Source organism: Silene latifolia, chromosome 6 (genome assembly GCF_048544455.1).
Source record: "Silene latifolia isolate original U9 population chromosome 6, ASM4854445v1, whole genome shotgun sequence".
Classification (NCBI taxonomy): Eukaryota; Viridiplantae; Streptophyta; class Magnoliopsida; order Caryophyllales; family Caryophyllaceae; genus Silene; species Silene latifolia.
In genome coordinates, this window is record NC_133531.1 from 82,679,653 (window position 1) to 82,687,795 (window position 8,143).

Sequence of the window (8,143 nt, forward strand, 5' to 3'; positions counted from 1 at the left end):
GATTTAGCTTAAAATTGAGCATGTTCTTACATATTATAATGCTGCATTTTCTTTATGATTGTCATAATTTTAATTTATATAATTTTGAATTATGTAATTTTACTTAGTATGGCCTTAGATTTTAATTGGTATTTCCCGAAATGTATAGGAATACCGATTCGGTTGTAATTTTATTGTGATCTCGTATCACCGTTTTGTAATTTAATAGATTTATTTTATTTTAGTTACAAATGTATAATAGGAAATTATGTAATTTATTATGTAATTTTATTTATCTCGGAGTTCCCAAAGACGGATTTCTTAAAGATGGCGATACATAAAGACGGTGTTACCTCGAGATGCGTGCCACAACCGAAGTTCAAGGGACCAATGGAGTTGGTTTCCGAATGTGTAATAGTTAAATAGTTTTTCTATTTTAGGAAAGGCCATACTAGGATTTATTCAACTTTATGCTTGCATTTTATTTTATGTCACATGCATCGCTAAATCGCCATAACTAAAACATGCATCTTTATTCTATCGAGTTTATCGACCGTGTCAATTAGAATTATCGTAGTTCACCGCTTTAGTTCACTTAAAACGTGATAGATAATAAATTGACATGACCTCTCGCTAAAACAAACAATTGAGACATAGCCTTACCAAATAGTAGAAACCATGAAAACCTATTTCGCGAGGGAGTGCACTCGGCCCTACCGGGGTACAAACCTTGTTACGTAGGGGAAGTGGGTGATGAGTGTTAATCCACCGAGTTCATGTTAATGAGGGTTTCATCGGCCATACCGTGCCCAAGTTGATGTGGATTTGGATAATGGACACATTTATTCGAAATTTGGATTGAGCTCAACGGAAGTATTCGCGACCGTAGTTGCATGTGTTCCGGGCTATAGATAATTATTAGAGTAATTTTATCGACCAAGAGTTCTAGAAGTAGAATCGGTTAAAACGTTAATCCACTGAGTTATATTGATAAAGGTTTCATCGGCCATACCGTGCCTAAGTCGATATGAATTTGGGTCTTGGAATCATTTATCTAGTTGGGTAGAGGTCACTAGAAAAATGCATAAAACTTGTTTAAATCATACATTTTACAAGTATTATTAAAACGACATTTGTTTTACTCCTTATATATTTTTGTTTTGTAGACCACTTCTTTTTCATAACAAATGGCAACATCAACACCAACTCCTAATGCTACACCACTCGCTAGTTCATCTTGGCTCCGATCCTTTATGGATCGATGTAAACTTGAAAAGAATGGGTCAAATTTCTCCGAATGGGATGCCCAACTCAAATTAGCCGCCGAAGGTGACGACAAGCTTCGTTACCTCACCGAGGCCTCTCCACCCGAACCCTCCACTAGGTCCACCGCGGCCACTAGGGAAGCATATGAGGCTTACCAAAAGGAGTCCGCCGCAATGAAAAATGTCTTAATATTTGCGATGGAGGCGGACCTCCAAAGGAGAGCCTTCAAAATAGGCAATGCTAATGAGATTTACTCCAAACTTGTGACCATGTTTTCACAAACTCCGCGGATCGTCCAATATGAGGCGGTCGCGGCATTCTTTGATCTCGACTTCAAAGAAGGCCAAAAGGTTAGCCCTCATGTGCTCAAACTCATGGAGCTTGTCGAGACCTTGAAAATTCAAAAGGTTGAAATCCCCAAAGAACTCATCGTAGATAGGATTCTACACTCCTTGTCTAAAGTCAAGGCATATGTACAATTCCGGGTGAATTTCAACATGCAAGACAAGGATGTGTCTCTTGAGGAGTTGCACAAGTTACTTGTGCAAGCCGAGAGGGACATGGGGTTAAATGTGAACCCTCCCAAGGATGTGCTTAACATAAGCACAAAGAGTAAGGAGAAGTTCAAGAAGAATGGGAGAAAGGGCAAGAAGCAAGCTCCCACATTCACCAAAGCTAAGTCTTGTGAAGCTAGCACCTCCAAAGTCAAGAAGGGTCCTCTTGATAAGTGTCATTATTGTAATGGCATGGGACATTGGAAAAGAAATTGTTCCAAATACCTTGGTGATATCAAAGCTGGAAAGATCACTCCAGTAGGTAAATGACTATCCTTCTTTTATGTTTCAAATTCAACTATGGTAATATGATGCAAAGTTGTGATAATGTATCTCCCTTTTTATTGTAAATAGGGCCTCCACCAAGCAAAGACAAAGGAAAGGAAAAGCAAGCATGAGAAACCATGGAGAAGCTAAGGATAGCTTTTATGGAGCTTTGCTTTTCATTGTCTTATTTAAAGTTATGTTTTGGATTTTAGAACTTTAAGTTTCCTTGTTCGACATGGAAAAGTATTTTGGATAATGGTTTGTATTTTGGATGATGGTGACTTGGTTTGCAACCCAAGTCACCCGTTTTATCATTTATCCTTTTAATGTTCTAAAATTTCATCCTTAAAATGCTTGCGTTTTGAAACATAAGATTATTCACTTAAGGTGATCTAATAGACAAATATAATGACGGGTTTCATTATATGTCCACATGCTTAAGGCTTGTGTATGATCATTTATGATGCGATTTTGAGTCTATGAACTCTCTTAAAGGAATGTCAATCACCAAGAACACTCATGAAATCAATAACTATTAGTCTATCTATGAGATAGTTTCTCCTTATACTTCAACATCATTAATTTGTGTCTCATATGCTATCTTTGAATGATTAGTGTATTTATTCTAAAGATAGAGTGGGAGAAAAATGAGGACACAACACACAAGGCAAGATAAAATTGTGTACTTGTGTAAATGAAGATCTACGCAAGAGAAAATTATTTGAATGAAGGTATATCTATTTACATAGTATGCCGAATAGATGAGATCTATGGTCTCAAGTTAATTCTATATGACTAAAGAGACCAAGTGTAGTTAACATAAGAGTATATTCTCAAGATAACTATACGAGGAGACCAAAAGAAAGTTTTGGAAGAAAATGACTAATGTAAAGTCTCAACAAGTTTTTGACTAAGTTTATGAAACATTTGACCAATAGTTTCAACCTTGAGATTTACTTAAGAGCCTAAATAAATCATAGTAACATACTAGTTATGATTGAGTTGCAAAGATTGATATACCGATATCCTCAATGGCCAAAGTTTTAACCACGCAAATGTCATTACTTAACCTCACTATGAAATGGTTAAACATCCTTCCAAAAGGGTATTTGCGAAGGACGTATTCTAGATATTGTTTATACTTGAATAATGACATTGCTACACATCATTATGACATGAGTGTGTGGGAGATTTAAAATCTCTTTCCGTAAGGTTAAGATAAGACCACTTCAAAATAAGTATTTTGAAATGATATGATGGGAACATATATGGTTTTATCCTAATAACTTGGCAATGCAAATTATATTTCAATTCTTGATAAATTTCGATTGAGAAGTCAATTTCGAAATGTGCAGAATTGAGTGGGAGTTAAGAAATTCTCATGTGAAGACATGGAATTTAGTGGGAGCTATCATCCTTCGAATATTTACGACTCATCACTCACTAAAGAATGACGAGCTAATACCTTCTTTCATAAAGAAGCTTTTGAGTTTTCAATTCTGGATGAAAATGGACAATGATGAATCCAATTGCATCAAGGGATGTCGGATTAGTATTAAGAGATACACATCGTATCAACATTCACATAGGTTATTCATGTAGATGAAAATGGAATTGCCATTAGTAGTCATGGTCGTTCATTGAACCTATGAACGGTTGATCTCATGATTATTAGTAACTAATGTTTCCGCCATTAAAATAATCATGTACATGTCCAATTATGAATCATATGCATAAGAGCATGATGATTGATTGGTGAGCCATAATAGAAACGTCATGAATTCTCAAGTAGAATCCGATGAACGATTTCAGTGCTTGACAGAATGTTCCATTGTGTGTTAAGAGGTTACACATATTGTAGAAAATCCGAGCACATATAAGGATTTATGAGAACCCCAAATCTTTCAAGCCTAGAAAGAGAAATGAGAAGTTTTTGGAAAGATGCTTGGTTGAATAAGAGGTTATTCAAGATAATCTTTCCTGGTTAAGCTAGGACTTGTGAGAAGTACTAAGCTAATAATCTTGACAAATTGTTACAAGATTCTACAAAACATATACCTAGTGCATTGTGTGTGGATGGAATACTTGATCAGTACAGGTTATATTATTCATCACAAATTCGTTCGTTATGTGATAATCGATAAGAACGTTCTTTCAAGTTAAAGAACCGAAATCGAGGTCGGGAACCTTGATGTGTACTTGGTAGGATTCATGCTATGAGAGAGAACATAAATGCAAAGGAAATTGCAAGTGAAAGAAGTTTGAACACATGGACACATGGGATGTTAAACTTCTATTGCAATCAATAAGTGTTTACACTGACGATATACATCACAAGGTTGTAATATGATATTGACTACCCGAGTGTGATGTCAACATTTGTCGTTTGAGTTATTATTAACTCACCTTGTACATTGTTATGTCCAAACGGGTTGTAGAGACAATTGAACCCCGTTAAAGTGAACATGGATTAACATTGTTTTTGCCCATAGTTACTTATATGAGGTGACGTCTCGAAGTGACTAGAGTGTGATGCGATTGATGGCAAGTTCAAGTGCCATAGAGTCATGTGAGATGACTAGTCGATCACATAGGCGGACTGTTAGGAACATTTTGTCGGGCCTAATGACCGCTTATAGAGTTCTGGCAAATTTATATAGCCTGGTCGTGGCGAGAGCTACTATAGTATTCAAATGAGTCGATTCTTTTGACTAAAGACTATTCTCCTAAGATGGCACAGTTTCAGATTAACTTTGATTTGTGTTACTACGACCTTCGTAAATGGGGTCAAATGGGCATATTTTGGGTTATGATGGCGGTGGCTAGTCGAAGGGAATGAGTGCGATAGGAATTGTCCACCCCTAGTCGGGTTATAACGATATCTCGGGGCCACTCGAGGAGTAATGAATCGGAAATGTGTGGCCATGCTCGGAAGGTATCAGTGGATAAATCGGTCAATCGGTCATTCTCCGGATCGAGGAAACCACTCTCGATATGATCACTTGCAAGTACGACCGAAAGACACCTTGCATTGAGTGGGAGATAGTAATAGGACAAGAGAATTGGTGGAGCACACTTGTCGAGGACAAGTGGGAGATTGTTGGAATATGTGTCCTCCGACACTAATGCGATCACGACCGTTGATCATGATGATCACATGTTTAAATCTCATTATAAAGAATACAATTGGGAAGTAATTTGTTTCTTGTCAATGGTCAACATATATCGGTAATGATTGGTTGACTAGAGTTTGACATTACTGTCGTGCGACGGTGGTGATCAGTTGACCCCCTAGGTCATACCTATAGGGCAACACTCTTAATTGATTATTTAATTAATCGTATAATGTTGCGAGTTAATTGAATTACTTGAAAATTGACGGACGATTTTGGAAGTAAAATTTACGTATCAAATTGAAATGTGATTAAATAAGATACGGTATGAGTAATTGAATTGTATTATTACTCGGATGAAATTAATGTTTAAAGAAACAATCGAAATTGAATGAATTGTTATAAATACAATCTGTTGTGATTTATAAATGGTAAAATATTTTGGCACAAGTAATTATGAAATTACTAAGTCGATTTTTGTATGTGACGTATTTTTATTAATACGTTGATTTTTAATATGTTAAAAATACATAACAAATTTATGTCACATATGACATGCGACATATTGACAATTGACAAAAATAATATGGAATCCATATTATCAAATGGGCCGAAATTACAAGAAGAGGATTAAGCTAATTAATTGTTTAATTAGTAGCTAAACATAATGATTGTTTTGCTTTAGTAGCCATGCAAGCCTATGGTGCATTGTGAAGACAAATAAGTCCATGCATTGGCTCCCCTTTACCTCTCCTCTTACACGGTTTTGAGAAGCAAAACCCATCATTGTTTTTCTATAATTTTTACCTAATAATATACTAAGTGTAGTGTATTATTCATTCATTCCTTCTATCATCCAAAATACAATTTTAGAGAGAATAAAAATCCTCCTCTCCTTCTCTCTAAAAACCGAAATATTCAAGTGTTAAATAATATTTTTGGTTCAATTTTCTACCTTATTAATATTATACTAGTATTTATAATATTAATTTGTATTAAGAGATAGCCTTGGGTATAAAGCTTAGGGAGAGATCCTATACTTGGATCTTTGTTCTTCCATAAGGAAAAGCTCAAGAACAAGAGAGAAAGGTGATCTCTCTTGTGCCCATTAAACCGAAATCATCAAAGTAAGGACATGATTTCTCCTCTATTTTTATATTGTTTGCATGCATAAAATCCACATTTAATTTTATGACAAATTAATTTCGACATATATGAGTATGTTAGTATGTATATGAATCTACATTTCTTTCAGTATAGTCCTTGTAGACTTTCATCAATCTTTCGAAAGGATACTGGTATCTCAAGTACACGGGCCCAAGGTACAAAATCTCCCTAACCAAGTGAATGGTCAGATGAATCATGATAGTGAAGAAAGAGGGTGGAAAATACATTTCCAACTGACAAAGAGAGGTTACAACGAGGTCCTGCAATGAATCCGCGTCATCGGGATCGATGACTTTCTCGCATATGGACTGGAAGAAGAGACAGAATCTAGTTATAGCATATCTTACCTTTTCACGTAAAATGGAACGAATAGCCACAGGTAGTAATTGTTGCATCAAAGTGTGACAATCATGTGACTTTAACCCGGTGAGTTTTAGGTCTTGCATCGACACTAGGCTTTTGATGTTCGACGAATAACAATGTGGCACTTTAATTCCATTCAAGCATGCACATAACTCTTTTTTCTCATTCCGTGAAAGGGTATAAGCTGCTGGCGGTAAAAATGTACGATTACCTCTCTTCTGTGGTGCCAACTCTAGCCTAATACCCATCATTTTCATATCTTCCCTAACTGCGGCATTATCCTTTGCTTTACCGGGAACATTCAGAAGGGTATTGATAATATTATCACAGACATTTTTCTCAATGTGCATGAAATCGAGGCAATGCCTGACCTCCAGGTCAGGCCAATATGGAAGTTTATAAAAAAATATGGAGCTTTTCTTATACCCACGAGTAGACAATTTAGAGCCGCTCTTCTTCCCATAATCTATCTCAATATGCATTACTTTCTGATAAACTTCATGCCCACTCAAAATTCTAGGAGGTTGACGAAGTTCTTGTCTTCCATTGAATGCTTTCTGCATCTTGCAATAACAATGGTCATGATACAAGAACCTCCTATTTCCCATAAACACATACTTACGAGAATACTTCCAGTATTCAGACTCGATATCCTCCCTACACAATGGACAAGCCTCTTTCCCATGAACTGTGTACCCAGAAAAGCCGCCATAAGCCGGATATTCAGATATTATACACAATAACATCGCTCTCAAATTGAAAGTTTCGTTCTTATATGCATCAAATACTTCTATCCCAGTATCCCACAACATTCGCAAATCATCTAGAAGAGGTTCCAAATAGACATATATCATTTCCAGGTTGTTTAGGGCCGGAAATTAACAACGACAACATCAAATAGTTTCTTTTCATGCACACATATCGGGGTAAGTTATAAATAGCCAACACTACTGGACAAGTACTATGTTGGCTACTCATGTTTCCGTGTGGGTTCATTCCATCAGTGGACAGCGCTAGATGTAAGTTTCTAGGTTCATTGCCGAACTCGGGATACTTAGCGTCGAATGATTTCCATTGCATACCATATGCCGGGTGTCTTAGCTTTCCATCATTTATTCTTCTTGTTTCATGCCAAGTTAACATTTTTGAATCACTGGAATTCGCATAAATCCATATAACTCTTGGTATCAATGGAAAATACCACAACACCTTAGGCGGGATCCCTTCCTTATCCTTATAACGCCACTCCAAACATTTAGGGCAATTGGTTAAGTTTTGATATAATTTCCGATACATTATGCAATCATTTGGACATGCATGTATTTTCTCATATTTCATACCCACTCCTCTTATTAGTTTTTTCGCCTCATATGTCTTAACAGGTAGAACATTACCATCTGGAAGCAACTCCCTTATCAAGGCTAAAAAACAAGT